The 16386-nt window shown below is 40.7% G+C and overlaps 1 protein-coding gene across 6 annotated transcripts in view; it reads left to right on the top strand.

Annotated features, from left to right (window-relative positions):
• The window catches only part of LOC143238412 (tyrosine-protein phosphatase non-receptor type 9-like), a 53710-nt gene that overhangs the window by 11752 nt on the left and 25572 nt on the right, over window positions 1–16386 (top strand). The window lies entirely within an intron of this gene.

Here is a 16386-nt window from a genome sequence, read left to right as displayed (position 1 = left end):
TTCTGAGTGGCAATCCTAACCACCTGTACCACCTCATTTTCTTATATTGCTTACACTTTGAGACAAACTTTTTATGGCAAATTCTCCCTTTTTCATTCAGAAGGGACAAGAGGGACTTGCTGGCTCTTCAAAGTCAGTAAAGACACTTCAATCTGGTGACATACTGGTGGAAACATCGGCATCTCAATACAGTAAACTCCTCTTGCATTCAAAGGAAATTGGGGATATACCTATTGAGGTTACACCTCGTACTACTTTGAATTCATCACAAGGAGTTATTGTTGAGAGGAATTTGAAGAACATCCCAGAGTCAGAGATTCCTGCTGGCTTCTCCACCCAAGGAGTTTCTGCAGTGAGGAGTATAACCACTCGCAAATATGGAATTATGACGCCAACCAATGTCCTCATTCTCACATATACATCACCACATCCGGCTGCCACCATTAGGACAGGTTATCTTAACTGCAGAATACAGCCATACATTCCAAACCCTCTCCGGTATTTCCAGTGTCAGCGGTTTGGTCACTCAAAAATATCGTCGTGGTTCCTTGACGTGTGCCCATTGTGGTGTCAAGAACCATGATGCCTGTGAGTGTGAAACAGATCCTCATTGCATCAATTGCAATGGCTCTTGCCCATCCTGTTTTTGTTCTTGCCCTAAATGGTTGGAAGAAAAAGAGGTGCAGCGTTTGAAAACGATTCATAACATTACTTATCCTGAGGCTCAAAAATTGCTAACTACCACCTCATCTCGGATGTATGCTGCTGCACTTCATTCCACAACTACAATTGGACTGCAGACAGATCTGTCTGTGCCTCCAAAAGAATCGTTCTGCATACAAATGAAAAGTCTCGTGACCTCCATGGTTAAAGCAGTTCATGAATCAACTTCAACACCTATCTCTGTCCCTTACATACATTCCAAGAAACCCCAAGATCCACATTTTTTGGTTCCAGGTATAGGCATTTCCTCAGATACATCTTTTCCCACCCCAAGATACAAAACAATCAATCGTTCACATCCTCAGTCACTGGAATCCCCTTCCAGCAGCAAAGACCTGCCCAATCGACCCAGGACAGGATCCATGGAGATTGATAGACCTCCCTCGAATAAGAACAATAAGGAAAAAAGACATGGTCGTAAACAGAAGGGTTCTCCACGCAATTTGCCTACACATAAATAAATATGGCCACCTTGATACAATGGAGCTGTCGAGGTTTACGTTCCAATCAGGATGACATCAAAAGACTGATTTCTTCCTACCATCCTGTATGTCTTTCCTTAGAGGAAATATTTCTGAAACCTGCCAATACAGTCACCTTTCAACAGTTTTCTTTGTACAGAAATGACAGGCTGTGTGATGAATGAGTGCATGGAGGAGTGGCACTGTTGGTTGATCAGCATGTGTCCACCTTGTCTTTGCCACTTAACACACCCTTGGAGGCCATAGCCAATCGTGTTTCTTTGGGTTATACCATCACTATTTGTTCTCTCTACCTGTCACCTGGAGAGACATATGATCAATCAGATCTTGATGCTCTTGAACAGTTACTATCTCCCTTTTTCATCCCAGGGTACTTTAATGGACATCATCCCCTCTGGGGAAGTGCTGATATTGATAGGTGGGGTTGCTCTGTAGAGCATATGCTCTCTGATCACAACCTTTCTCTTTTCAATACTGGTTTTTCTACTTATTTCCATGTACCTAGTCAGTCCTTTGCTGCTACTGATCTCTCAATTTGCTCCTCTTCATTATTCTCCCATTTTTCATGGATGGTTGACAGTAATTCATGAGGAAGTGATAATTTCCCTATAATCTTGAGAGAGACTGGTCGTGGTCATTGCCACCCGACCCATGTGCCCTGGTGGAAGCTGGATCAAGCAAACTGGCCCTCTTTCACTGCTTTCACAGAACTTGATCCTGCCATCATCTGTAAGCCCACAATAGATGACTGTGTGGCAGCAGTAACAGACTGTATCATTCAAGCAGCTGCTCAATGTATTCCTAAAATCTTAAGTTTTTCACGATATCCTTGTCCATGGTGGAATCCTGCCTGCCACATGGTATGGAAGGCTCAAAAGCGAGCCTGGGATACTTTCCGTCGATATTCCACACTCTCAAATCGCATTGGTTTCCAGTGGGCCCGTGCACATGCTTGATGGGTAAAATGCCAAAGCCAGAAGGAATCTAAGATTAAGTTCACAACCAGCACATCTTCTACCACCAGTTCCAAAGTTGTATGGGACAAGATTCAAAAGGTCAGTGGGCAATATCACTCTGTCCCCCTCTTGATCTTGTTTTCTGGCCAGTAAGTAACTGATACCCAGAGCATTGCCGATACTCAAGGTGAAAGCTTTTGCTGGGTATCTAGCACTTCTGCCTCTACTTCCACCTTCTTAGCCATCAAGACTTGTGCAGAGCAGTCACCTCTTTTTTTTCGAGCTAATTGTCTCTATAAAAATTTTCGTCCATTTACACTGGTGGAACTCAAACTTGGCCCTTCATCAGTCTGGCAGTACATCAGTTGGGCCTGATGATGTACACTATGAAATGCTGCACCATCTATCTTCTGCTTCTCTTGCTATTCTTCTGATTGTTTTTAACCAGATCTGGTGGGAGAGTGTTTTTCCTGATGCCTGGTGCCAGGCTATTATCCTCCCTTTCTCTAAGCCTGGGAAGGATCCCTAGATACCTTCAAACTACCGTCCAGTTGCTTTGATGAGCTGTCTCTGTAAGACCTCAGAGAGAATGGTTAATGCTCGTCTTGTTTGGTTTCTCGAATCAAACAACCTCTTCTCTCTCACCCAGTGTGGGTTCCGACAATAGCGCTCCACCATGGACCACCTGATTTGACTTGAAATGTCAATCAGAGAAGCCTTTCTCAAACGACAATATCTTGTATCAATATACTTTGACATTGAGAAGGCTTATGATACAACATGGAGGTATGGCATTTCACAAGACCTCCATATGTATGGGTTATGTGGCCATTTGCCCATTTTTATTAAATTTTTAATAGACAGGAGATTCCAAGTTCATGTGAGTTCCACACTTTCCTGTTCTTTTCTACAGGAACTTGGAGTCCCACAGGGGTGTGTTTTGAGTGTCACACTTTTCAGTATAAAGATTAATGCCATCGCTGAATAACTCTCTCTCACTGTTGCAAATGGGCTCTATGTCGACGACTTTCACATCTCATGTCAGTCGTTGTACCTGAGATATATTGAGCAGCAACTACAAACTGCCCTTGATTGTTTACTACAGTGGACCACAGCAAATGTCTTTAACTTCTCTCTCTCTAAAACTGTTTGCATGCACTTTTGCTGCCAACAGGCTATTCACCCTGATACTGAACTCTTTATTGGCAAAGTTGTTCTGTCTGTGATCCTCGAGAAAAAGTTCTTGGGCTTATCTTTCACCATAAGCTGACCTTTATACCACACATCAAGCAGCTACGGGTCAAATGTACAAGAGCACTAAACATTCTCCATGTCCTCTCTTCCACCACTTGGGGAGCTGATTGACGTTCTGTGCTAAAGATATGTCCTGCTCTTATTCGATCAAAATTTTACAATGGATCACTGGTCTATGGCTCTGCCAGACCATCGGCCTTAAAGATGCTGAACCTTGTTAATCATCAAGGACTTCGGCTCTGCACTTACCCAGTTCATAGCTTATACATAGCATCTCATGAACCTTTTTTACACCTCTGCCTTTTGCAACTGTCTTTACTATATGCTTCAAAACTTCATTCCTTACCAAAGCATCCCACCTGGGGTTGTGTTTTCCTTCCTTAGTGGGCCATAATTTTTCAGAACAGACGATCTGCCATTGCTCCTTTTGGCTTTCCTATCCAGGCACAGTTGGATGAATTGGGTCTGTTCTTGGATAACATTGCTGTATCCACTGGTCAGCCCATCCCACCATGGCTTCTTACAATCCCCAATTGTGACCTATCTTTAAGTCATCTGAGAAAAGTAGACACTCCCAATAGGAAATACTGTCTGCTATTTGCTGAACATCTCTCAAACCCTCCTTCCATTTTTATTTATACAGATGGTTCAAAATCTGGTGACTGTGTGGGCTCTGCCATGGTTTGTTGTGGTTTGGTCGTTGCGTGCAGAATCCCCTCTACAGCTTCTGTGTTCACTACTGAACTGTAAGCCATTTCTCTTGTCCTGGATCACATAGAAGCTAAGCAGTACTCAAACTGCACTATTTATACTGACTCTTAGTTCTCTACTGACCCTGGAATTGCTTCATGTTGGTTCACACCTTGTTCTCTCCTATATTCAAAATTGACTGGCCCATTTCTCTTTAACAACTACTTCTATCCAGTTTTTCTGAATACCAGGCCATGTTGGTGTTCACAGGAATGAGCTCGCCAACACCACAGCTAAGTCTATCTCTCTAGCACAATCACTGCTGTGCCTGTCCCGTACATAGACTATACTACTGTATTCAAGGCTCAGCTCCACGCCAGCTGGCAGTCGACTTGGAGTGAGCAACGCAAAAATAAGCTTTTTCATATAACCCTATATTGAACTTTGGCCATCTTGCTTCCATGAGGATCAGAAAGAGGAAGCTATTCTAACTCGACTATGCATTTGTCACAGTTTTTTAACTCGTCATTTTCTTTTATCTGGAACTGATGCACCAGTGTGTGGTTTGTGTAACACTCAGATTACAATAAACCACATTTTACTTTGTTGCTGTCGTTATGACTCTCAATGACGGCACCATTTTAAACATGTTCTGTCCCAAGGTTTGTCCATAACGTTAGACAGTGTTATTGATGGTGACACTGACCACCATGGTAATGTTTTTAGTTTTTTAAAGGCCATTAATCCTTTTAATGCCCTCTAAATATAAATTAAAATACTTTGCACCTTTTTAATGTGGCTTCATTTTAAAACTCACAGTTCATCTAGTTCCATTTGAAATTAGAAAGTGGCCATAACACTAAATAACTCAACCAGGACTGGAAAGGCCAACTTCATGTGACTAACGCTGCTGTTTGAACTATCCCTTTGAATTACCCATTAGTTTTCCTGGCGGGTTATTGTTATAAATTTGCTACACATATTTTAAAACTTTTTTATCACTTTCCTTTTTGAAAATGGCCATAACATCAAATAACTTGGAACCATGACTGGAAAGACCAACTTCAGGTGATTGACAGTGGTTTTTGTACTTACCTGTTAGTCTTCCTGGTGAGTTATGATTATTACAGTTATGCTACAGAAAGTCCTTTACAACTTGAATTACTGTAGTTTTTCTCTTAACATTGTACTCTAGGTGTAAATATTGGTTTTATACTATTTGTTGTTTTAAAACTTTGTTTTGTTTTACCATAATTTCCTTTTATGAATTTTACTAAGTTTAATTTTACCTTTTTACCAGATTTTTAATGCAGATAGCCAAACTGCTTTGTGCCATAAAACACTAAATCAACCAACCAATTCATTTATTCAGCTGTACACTGTACTTTTGCCATCCTGTTTGGTGATAGCATTGATATGTCTGTCCACTGCAGGGCTTTGTGTCTGTCTGCCCTTAAACTTTTTGGCAGGATCCCACAATCAGGATAAACCATTGTAAGTTCAGTTTACCTATTTGAAGGGACAGACCACAAATTTCCAGTTCATCCCACCTCTGCTTAGTTTTCTCTCCTTGGCCTTCCTCTTCATATCTGAGAGTTTTCACAGGAACCCCATGGGATTTATGAGAGGAATTTCCTTTCTAGCCTTCCACTGTTGGGTTATATACATTTGCTTTAGTGAGCCCTCCATGACAAGTGTAGCCTGTTGCAGGATCTCATTGATGTTTCTATTCACACACGCACACACACCTGATTGTTACTTTTCTTTAGTGGGTCATTCCATCTACCCATATAATGAAAAGATGCCAATGATTAGATCAATATCTCTAATAGTTTGACTTACAGCTCTGTAAAGCATCCCCTCAGTGTGGATTCCTGTACGTGGTGAGGGGACCTCCCAGGGAAGGTTCTGTTCTATCTGGTTACCTTCTCTGGGATCTAAATATCCACCCACGTGTTTGCCGTGCATGGCGACCCGTGAAGGGGAGGAGAGGATCCTGGTGGTTGAGGGGTCCAACCCTAACACACCACTTTGGTCTCGAATTCCTGTAGACGGGCAACCTTTGGGTGGCCCCTTGGATCAATCGGCTGGTCCACTTGGGCTAGAGTCAACCAAGTACCAGTGTTGGAAGTTCTCAGTGGGTGTTGTGGACATTGTGCCTGATGCTGGTGTTTGGGTATAGTGCTCATGAAACCCTGGTGTTGCTGCATTGTCCTTGCGTTACTTTGTAGTGCGTCCCCTTGTAGGGCTCCATGGTGGGTGGGGTCAGTGGGTACTGAAATTTTTTCTTTTTCCTATGGATCCTCTAAAAAATTTAAATAAAATTGTAAAAAAACAGTCAATGGGTAAGCGACCACGTCTTGAATACTCAGAACAGCAATCTTCAACATCAGTAACACACATACCTCATTTTCTTATATTACATTCTCTTTAGAAAAACCTTTAGGGCAAATGTCCCCTTTTTTTATTCAAAAGGGAATAGAGGGACTTGCTGGCTCTCCAAAGTCAGTAAAGAAACTTCGATCTGGTGACATATTGGTTGAAACATCCACATCCCAACACAGTGAACTCCTCTTGAATTCAAAGGCAATTGGGGATATACCTATTGAGGTTACACCCCATGCTACCTAGAATTCTTCACGAGGAGTTATTGTTGAAAGGGATTTGAAGAACGTTCCCGAGTCAGAGGTTCTCACTGGTCTCTCCACTCAAGGAGTTTCTGCAATGAGGCACATCTCCACTTGCAAAGATGGAGTTACACTGCCAACAAATACCCTCATTTTAACATTTACTTCACCACGTGCACCTGCCACCATCAAGGCAGGTTATCTCATTTGCAGGGTTCAGCCATACATACCAAACCCTCTTCGATGTTTCCAATGTCAGAGATTCAGCTACTCAAAGACATCTTGTCGTGGTTCCCTGACATGTGCTCATTGTGGAGGCAAGGACCATGATGCATATGAATGTGACATGGACCCACATTGCGTAAACTGCAATGGTTCTCACCCCTCTTACTTTCATTCTTGCCCAAAATGGTTGGAGAAAAAGAGGTGCAGCGTTTGAAAAGACACATAACATTAGTTATCCTGAGGCTCGGAAATTGCTGTCCACAACTCCATCTCGGACATATGCTGCTGCACTTCATTCCACAACTACAGTGGGAGTGCAGACAGATCTCTCTGTGCCTCCAAGAAAATCGTTTTCAAAACAAATGAAAAGCCTTTTGACCTCTGTGGTTAAAAAGGTTGATGAATCGACTTCCACACCCATCTCTGTTCCTTCCATACCTTCCAACAAACCTCAAGATCCACGCCCTTCAGTTTCAAATACAGGCATTTCTTCTGATACATCTTTTCTCCCACCACAAGAGACAAAACAATTATTCGTTCAAGGCCCTTAGTCACTGGATTCCCCTTCCACAACAAAACCTGCCCACCCGACCCAGAGCAGGATCCATGGAGGTTGATAGACCTCCTCCGACTAAAGACAGTAAAGAAAAAAGACGTGGTCATAAACCGAAGGGTTCTCCAGCCACTTCACCTACTTGTTCTTAAAAATGGCCACCTTGATACAATGGAACTGTCGAGGTTTACGTTCTAATCTGGATGATATCAAAACGCTGATTGCTTCCTACCATCCTCTTTGTCTTTCTCAAAACTGCTGATACTGTCTCCATTCGGCAGTTTTCTCTGTACAGAAATGACAGGTTGTGTGATGGTCATTTGGTTGATCAACACGTGCTCACCCTGTCTTTGTCACTCAACACACCCTTGAAGGCTGTAGCCATCCGTGTTTCCTTGGGTCATACTATCACTGTTTGTTCTCTGTACCTGTCCCCTGGAGAGACATATGATCAATCAGATCTTGATGCTCTCGTTGAACAATTGCCATCTCCATTTCTAATCCTAGGGGATTTTAATGGACATCATCCCCTCTGGGGAAGTGCTATTATTGATGGGAGGGGCCGATCTGTAGAGCGGATGCTCTCTCATCACAATCTTTCTCTTTCAATACTGGTTCTTCCACTTACTTTCATGCACCTGGTCAGTCCTTACCACTATTGATCTCTCGGTTTGCTCCCTTCATTATTCTCCCATTTTCATGGAGGGTTGACAGTAATCCACTAGGCAGTGATCATTTTCCCATCCTTTGAAAGAGACTGGCGTGGTCGATGCCACCCTACCCGCGTGCCCGGTGGAAGCTGGATCAGGCAGACTGGTCCACTTTCACTGCTCTCGCAGAACTTGATCCTGCCATCGTAAATCAGCCATCAATAGATGATGGTGTAGCAGCGGTAACTGACTGTATTACACATGCAGCTGCTCAGTGTATTCCTAAAACCTCGACATGTTTTCCACGATATCCTCGTCCGTGGTGGAATCCTGCTTGCCACTTAGCACGGAAGGCTCAAAAGCGGGCCTGGGATACTTTTCGTAGATATCCCACACTTTCCAACCGGCCCGTGTAAATGCTAGGTGGGTAAGACGTCAAAGCTAGAAGGAATCTTGGATTAAGTTCACAACCAGCATATCTTCTACCACCAGTTCCAAGATCATATGGGACAGGATTCGAGAGGTTAATGGGCACTACAATTCTGTCCCCCTCTCGATCTTACTCTCTGACGGTCAGGAGGTGACTGATGTTCGGAACATCACTAACACTCTAGGTGAAAGCTTTTGCTAGGTATCTAGCACTTCTGCTTGTTCCTCCACCTTCCTGGCCATTAAGACTCGGCAGAGCGATCACCTCTTTCCTTTCGAACTGACTGTTTCTTTGACTATAATTATCCCTTTACCCTGGTGGAACTTAAAATGGCCCTTCATCGGTCTGCCAGTACGTCTGTTGGACCTGATGATATTCATTATGACATGCTGCAACATCTATCTCCTGCTTCTCTTGATGTCCTTCTGATTTTTTCAACTGGATCTGGCAGGAGAATGTTTTTCCTGATGCCTGGCACCAGGCCATTATTTTACCTTTCTCTAAGCCAGGGAAAGATGCCAAGATTCCTTCAAACTACCGTCCAATTGCTTTGACGAGCTGTCTCTGTAAGACATTAGAAAGGATGGTTAATGCTCGTCTTGTTTGGTTCCTTGAATCAAACAACCTCCTCTCACCCACCCAGTGTGGGTTCCGACAGCACTCCACCACAGACCACCTAATTGCCTTGAAACATCTATCAGAGAAGCCTTTCTCAACTGCCAACATCTTGTATCAATATTCTTTGACATAGAGAAGGCTTACGACACAACATGGAGGTATGGCGCTTTATGAGACCTCCATACATATGGGTTACGTGGCCATCTACCCATGTTTATTAAAAATTTTTAATGGACAGGAGATTCCAAGTTTGTGTGGGTTCGACACTTTCCCATTCTTTTGTACAGGAACTTGGAGTCCCTCAAGGCTGTGTATTGAGTGTTACACTCTTCAGTATAAAAATAAATGCCATCACTGAACAACTCCCTCTCACTGTTGCGAATGGGCTGTATGTCGACGACTTTCACATCTCATGTCAGTCGTCAAACATGAGATATATTGAGCGGCAACTACAAACCGCCCTCAATTGTGTAATGGAAGTGGACTCTGGTGAATGGCTTTAATTTCTCTCTCTCCAAAACTGTATGCATGCACTTTTGCCATCGACGGGGTATTCACCCTGATCCTGAACTTCATATCGGTGACATTTTGCTGCCAGTGGTCCTGGAGACCAAGTTCTTGGGGCTTATCTTTGATCGTAAACTGACCTTTATACCACACTTAAAGCAGCTTCGGGTCAAATGCACAAAAGCACTGAACATCCTCTGTGTTCTCTCTTCTACCAGTTGAGGGGCAGATCGCTGTTCAATGTTAAAGGTATATCGCCTCTTATTAGATCGAAACTCGATTATGGATCAATGGTCTATGGCTCTGCCAGACCCTCGCCTTAAAGATGCTGGACCCCATTCAATACCAAGGACTTTGACTCTGCACTGGGGCTTTCCCACCTCTTCAGTTCAAAGTATATACATTGAATCTCATGAACCTTTCTACACCTTCGCCGCTTGCAACTATCTTTACAATATACTTCAAACTTCATTCCTTACCAAAGCATCCCACCTGGAAATGTGTTTTCCTTCCTCGGTGGGCAGTACTTTTCAGAACAGACGATCTGTCATTGCTCCGCTTGGCCTTCGTGATCCGGGTGCAATTGGATGAATTGGGTCTGTCCTTGGATAACATTGCAGATTCCACAGGTTGGCCCATCCCACCATGGCTTATTACAGCCCCCAAATATGACCTTTTTTTTCAGTCACCTAAAAAAGGCAGATACTCCAGATTGGAAGTACCGTCTTTTATTCAATGAATATCTTTTAAACAATCATTCAGTTCCCATTTATACAGATGGTTCCAAATCAGGTAATTCAGTGGGCTCTGCTATGGTTTGCTATGGGTCAGTAGTTGCATGCAGAATCTTTTCTACAGCTTCTGTGTTCACTGCTGAACTGTATGCCATATCTCTTGCTTTGGATCATATTGCAGCTGAGCAGTACTCCAACTGCACTATTTATACTGATTCGCTTAATTCTATACTTGCCTTGGAATCGCTACATGTTAGCTCACATCCTATTCTCGCTGATAATCGAAACCGACTGGCCCATTTCTCATTAGCAGCTACTTCAATCCAGTTTTTCTGGATACCAGGCCATGTTGGTATTCGCGGGAACGAGCTTGCAGACATGGCAGCTAAATATGTCTGCTTCAGCACCATCACTCTTATGCCTATTCCGTACATGGACTATGGAGTTGTCTTCAAGGCCAGGCTCCGTGCCAGCTGGCAGTCCACTTGGAGTGAGCAACGTGACAACAAACTTTTTTCAAATCAAACCCAAAATTGGACTTTGGCCATCTAGCTTCCGTAAAGTTCGGAAGGAGGAAGTTGTTCTCACTAGGCTACACATTGGTCACAGTTTTTTAACTCATCATTTTCTTTTATCTGGAACTGATGCACCAATGTGTAGTTTGTGTAACACTCAAATCATTATTAGCCACATTTTACTTTCTTGCCATCTTTACAATTCTCAACAACGGCAATATTTTAACATTAAATAACTCGACACCAGGACTGGAAAGGCCAACTTCAGGTGACTAACGCTACTGTTTGAACTATTCTTTTGAACTACTTGTTGGTCGTCCTGGCAAGTTGTTATTATACTTTTGCTGCATATCATTTCACACTTTTACGACTTAACTTTTTAGTACTGGCCATATTGACTCATAACTCGGAACCGAGACTGGAAAGACCAACTTCAGGTGACTGACGGTGGTTTTTATACTTACCTGTTAGTCTTCCTGGCGGGTTATGATCATTACCATTCTGCTACAGGTAGTTCTTTACAACTTTGTTGACTGGATGTCACCATTGGTTTTTACACTATTTTCTGTTTTAATTGCTGTTTTGTTTTTACCTTCATTTACTTTTACAAATTTTACTCCATTTACTTGACTTTATCTTTTTACTGGACATTTGGCTACTCATTGTTACAATTTTGCTATGTATCTTTTAAAACTTCTATTCTTTTACATTTTGATACTGGTTGCTATGACACATAACCCGGAACCAGGACTGGAAAGACCAACTTCAGGTGACTGACGGTGGTTGTTGAACTTACCTGTTAGTCTTCCTGGTGAGTTATGATCATTACCTTTTTGCTAGAGTAAATACCTTACAACTTCTTATACTCTGCCTTCTATCTTAACATTGTAGACTAGGTGTCAACATTGGTTTTATACTTTTTTGTTTTACCTTCATTTCCATTTATGTCTATTACTACATTTATTTATTTATTTATTTATTTTATTTTATTTTTTACATTTTACCGAATGTCTGGCGCAGATAGCCTCGCTGCTTTTTGCCATAAAACCCTAAATCAATCAACTGTAAAGCATAAGTAATTATTTTATATTTTTGGCAAATTCATTTTCAGGCAACTTTAGCTGCTTAAAGCTGCAAGAGTAATGGTGGTAGAAGGCTGAAATTTGTAACACTGACTGAATGAATCTCACAGAATTCAAAAATGCATCCTTCACCACAGCTTGAGTTGCAGCTAGAATGCATGGATTGATCTCTGATGGGGGTTTTAGTCATTGGTTAGTGGAGAAGATTTCACATCAGTATTTTCAAACTCCTTTCTTTGGAACATTTGTTCTGGTGCATCAGTCACCAGAAGATTATGATCCATTTTAATATTTCTACTGAATGGTTTTTATCAATGTCTGGCACCATGTCCAGATACCTGTATTTTTGCATGATAGATCTTCATCACTGGACCCACACACATCAAATTCTTTGGATGGCACATTATATCATGGGCTTTCATTCTCTTGATCAATTGTTTTTCTCATTGAGATCTTGTTTATCCTGTGGTGAGGGCCCTCTGAATCCTGTCATTTTTAGGTGACTCTGTGTGCACGTGAGTATGCTACTCATTGTTGCTTTTCCCACTACCCTGAATTAAAATTACTTCGGTTATGGTCCCCAGTTCCATTTTTCAAGCCTTGGCTATTGAAGCTTTCTTCTAGGATTGTTCTCATCTTTTCCTTTTATGTTCATCCTCCCATCCATCTCCTTCTTTAGCTGGACTCTTTCATTCATGATCCTCCATCCACAGTCTTTCTGTTTGCTCCTGGCCCATTGAACCTCAGTTTCCTCAGTTCCTCCAACTGTAGGTAGTCCTTCTCTTTCCATCAACCCAGTCTTTGGCATTGCATCTCATGTCATTTATCTTCCTTCATCTCACCTAGCTCTTGTCAGGTCCTTGGTGAGGTTTTCCAGTTTTTCTTGCAGAATAGCTTCACATTTAGCCTGTTCCATCTGGCCATCTATCTGTGTAAGTGGAGCAATTGTCACTCCTGAGCATTGAATTGGGATTTCTTTCTATGTTGATCTGTTCTTCCCAGCTCTGTTACACACCAGGGCATCTATTACTTCCAGTCTGGAACATTATCATGGCTGTTCAAGCCTTCATCTTACCTCCATTTGAACCTTTGTTTGGGTGTTAACTGTTTCTCCTCTTTCATAGCATTTTTCTTCTTCCTCCCAGCCTGCAGGCATTGTAGGATGGATAATTTTGCCTTTGTTACCAGGTCCTTCCACTGTTTATTTTGCCTTATCCCTTATCCTGATCATTTTTTCCTTCCTGCAGCCTCTGAAGCTCATGATGTTCAGTTCTCCTTTTCTCCTACTTATCTGTCCTCAATTTTGCCCTCTGTTATCTTACTTGCAAGGCTTCCTTTTGGGGTCCTCATTTCCACCTGTTTCTTCTTGGCATGATCTCTTTCATCTTTCTTCACATCAGCTATGTCACCTTCCCTTCTATTTTGCCTTACATCTTCATCAGCTATTGCAGGAGATTCTGCTAGAGAGCATGAGAAGGAATTAACATACATTATCTCCCATTACCTACACTATGCTGATGTTTCAGCTTCCATGGGGTGTCACCTGCGACTGTTCTCCTGACTTCAACATTGCTGTGGCACAAGGTACATCTTTACTGATACCTTCTCTTTTTCAGAGGCCATTGCTTCAGCTTTACTTTGAATTCTGCTCTGTGATGGGTGGTTCCTGATATTCTGTCTGTATTGAGAATAGGCTCAGCTTGGATGGCTGTAACCATTCAGACATCCTTCTATCAGTTCTGCACTGTAAGCCATGTTGATTCTTATATTTCCAATGGCTGTGTATGCCCACACTTGATGAGGTATTTTACAAGATCACTTGATTCAAAATTCCTTGTGATACTTGTCATAATATGCCCATCCCAGACTGCAATGTCTATTGACGGCATGGGTAAAGCAGAAGTGGATTGCTGTCTATCCCCTGACTTTCACTTTTCATGGTGAAGAGATACATGGCTCAGATGTGGTGTTGTGCCCCTCCTCAAATCTTCTGATTTGTTCCTCTCAATTAAGTAGCATCCTTTGGATGCTTCTTGATGATACACCCATGTTTCCAGTACACTGGTCCCTCTTCTCATTCAATATGGGATTCAAGTTAGTCTTGTGAGAAGAGAGAGGGAGGGTACCATATCGGAAGTTATAATTTTCCTAAATAAAAATGTTTTTATGATAGGTACTTTCTTACACTCACACTTCTCATTCTTCCTCCCCACTATCTTCTACCAACCTTTTGAAGTGATACTTCAATGGTGACATGATAGTAGTATTTTCCTATTGGTGGAGATTTGGCACAGTCATTTACACAAGATACTATTGGAACTTTGGATTGTAATGAAGAGAAAGTTGAAGGCTTGTGCTATGCATTAAAAACAGTTGCAAATAGAGGACAGCACATAACGAGAAATGCTAATCTTGTGAATGGTTAAAAGTACCTATCAGAAATACTTGATATAATCATTTTAGACATGGTCTTCAATTTAAATTTGCTTGAGGAATTTCATCTTTTTAGTTCTTGTTACTGATCAGGATCCTTTTATTTATGACCAATGAAAGTGAACATATTACATGTATTAAATAAAGAAACAATTCATGAGGGAATGTAATCTTTCTGATAATTTTCAATCAAGTGAATGTAATTTTATTTCATAATTTCTATACCTGAGACATTATGGGATAAATAATAGCATGTAATCTAAATGATAAAAATGCTATCCAAGTGTGGAATGGTATTTTTCTCTAATTCTTGTGTTCAAATAAAATATCTGCTCCTTAGTGGATGAATAGTAAACGTGAATATTTTTTAAATGCCAAGTGGCAAGCGTCCACAAATTTGGTATTTAATGAGTAAAACTGGGGATACTGAGGTGTATTAAACTAAGCAAATTAGAATCACAGTTGCAGTTAAAGCAGAAAGAGGTGCTGAAAATTTCTTTAGCTCAATACTTGAATATGTAAGTAAATAGTTTTTGTATTTATCCAAATTATAAAAAAAAGTAAAAAAACAATAGTATTGGTCCTTTTAAAAGATTTGAGAGTGAACTTTATTATCTGGAGGGGGTTAAATTATAATATTATGAAACTTATTTTAAAGACCTCATAACTTGGGTGTAAAAGAAAAGCAGTACTGTGGAAACATGTCATATAGCCATATCATATGTGATAAGTTGTTTGTTTTGATAAGATGTAAAGTGTGCTGTGATGTTCTGTACTGTAACTATTTTTTAATGCACATTTAACCAATGAATGTCATCATTGTTTTAACTGATACATTAATATTAGTACTCTAGCAGATAATTTATTGCTCTTAGAGGAAAAGATGTACTCTTACTGTAGTCTTGTGAATCTCAATTAAAATTATTAGTCAGAAATCAAAATAATCACCTTGTGAGCGAGGTTACTCTTCTGGTGTTGAAAATTGCAGGACTGATCTATTTTATTTTATACTGATACAAGTTTTCTTTTGGGTAGCAGAATTAGTTCACTCTTGGATATCTTACAATGTCTTACCTGCTGTGGAAGAAATGGAATTTTCAATAAGTTATTTTACTGTTAAGTTATGAAACATTTAACAAGAGGCTTGCTGAAAGTTTATTTTCAAACATCAAAATATAACCTTTATTTTATTGTTCATCTATCGATCCCAAAATTCCAGTTGAAACTTTGGTGCATACCTGTAGCAGTTAGTAACCTGATACAAACAACTATCCACAAGTTAAGCTGACAGAAAAGTTTCAGCTTAAGAATGTTTTTCAAGTGTGTAAAATGTTGACTGGGTTTACAGTTTACTGTGAAGTTACAGACTACGGTGAACATTTATAAATGTTTACATAGTAAATAAGTTAGTGATGTGATAAAATTTGTTACATGTGTTTTACATTAATTTAACATAATGATTTACTATGGATTACAGAATATCTAATATTATTTAGAGATTTCAGCTTCAGCCAAAAAGCACTTCTTTCCCTCCAGTTGTGGTGATTCATTATAGCACACATGTAGGCATTCAGTCCAGGTAGAATTGCAATGTCCATAATGTAAATGCACATTCATCAGGTAGAATTGTGGCATCCCTGATACAAGTTAAGTTCAGTGGAGCACACTGTACAATATTATGATTATTAGTGTTCTTACTCAACTTTTCTTAACTGTGCAATAGTTCAAAAGGAGGGTTCTTTTTTCTTCCTGAAACTCTGGTATCTCTACACTTAAGTTATGTGAACAATAATTATTAAAATAATAATGAAAATCTAAAGTTTATACTGCAATCATAATAGACTGATTTCTACCTACCTACTTCAAATCATTATGTTCTTATCTTTCTTGGCGGCTGTATGTTTTTT

The sequence above is a fragment of the Tachypleus tridentatus genome, chromosome 13, assembly GCF_004210375.1.
Source record: "Tachypleus tridentatus isolate NWPU-2018 chromosome 13, ASM421037v1, whole genome shotgun sequence".
NCBI classification, from domain to species: Eukaryota; Metazoa; Arthropoda; class Merostomata; order Xiphosura; family Limulidae; genus Tachypleus; species Tachypleus tridentatus.
Note: the sequence above shows the minus strand (reverse complement) of the source record. Positions and strands in the feature narration are given on the sequence as shown.